Genomic DNA, 917 nt, shown 5'->3' on the forward strand with positions numbered 1-917 from the left:
TCTCCACGTGGAGGAGCTCAGGAGGGGACCCGCCTGGCAGGGCAGGGCCGTGGAGGCGGTGAGGTTGGGGCGAGCATTGTGGTTGGAGAGGCTCATTCGGGCCCAGGACAGACGGCCTGATGGTCACAGCAAAGGGCTCCGACCCCGCCCGGAAGGAAGCCGGGAACTGGGTGGCGACACACAGGCCGGGCTGGGACTCAGCCTCGTGGGCAGAGGCTGCAGGGCCTGAAGCAGGGCTGTGGGGTGGATGTAGCCCAACCCCCCTGGCTGGACCAATGGGACAGCTCTGTGCCGAGCTCGCCTGGACCCCCTGTGCTCTCTGGCCAACCCTGGCAGCTGCGCACGAGGGCGGAGGGAGGGGCGTGGCCTGGGGTGTGGGCCACTCGGCTTGTCTCCTCTGCCCAGGACCAGGGACCCACAAAACAGCACTGTCATAAAACCAGGAGAGCAGCGTGCCCATCAGACGGCATGTTCACTCCGACAGGCATGGCCCATTGTTACCGTGGAGGGAGCACACGGCCGAGTGTGGGGCCGCGAGGCTATGAAGTGACCCTGAGGGGGGCGGGCAGGGGGAGGGGTCCCGCCAGAGTCCCACCTGGAGTCTGGGCCCCGGGCTCTCCCTGGTCCTGGTCCTGGTCCTGGGGGAGCAAGGCCCAGGCTGCTGGCTCCTCTGCCGTCCCCCAGCAGGGGTTCCTCCTAGCCCAGTGATGGGAACCTTCTGAGCTCGGCGTGTCAGCATTTTGAAAAACCCTAACTTCACTCTGGTGCCGGGTCACACAGAGAAATTTTTTGATATTTGCAACCATAGTAAAACAAAGACATATTTTTGATATTTATTTTCTATATTTAAATGCCATATAACAAAGAAAAATCAACCAAAAAAATGAGTTTGCGTGTCATAGGTTTGCCATCACTGG

Source organism: Myotis davidii, unplaced genomic scaffold, assembly GCF_000327345.1.
Source record: "Myotis davidii unplaced genomic scaffold, ASM32734v1 scaffold1509, whole genome shotgun sequence".
NCBI lineage: Eukaryota > Metazoa > Chordata > Mammalia > Chiroptera > Vespertilionidae > Myotis > Myotis davidii.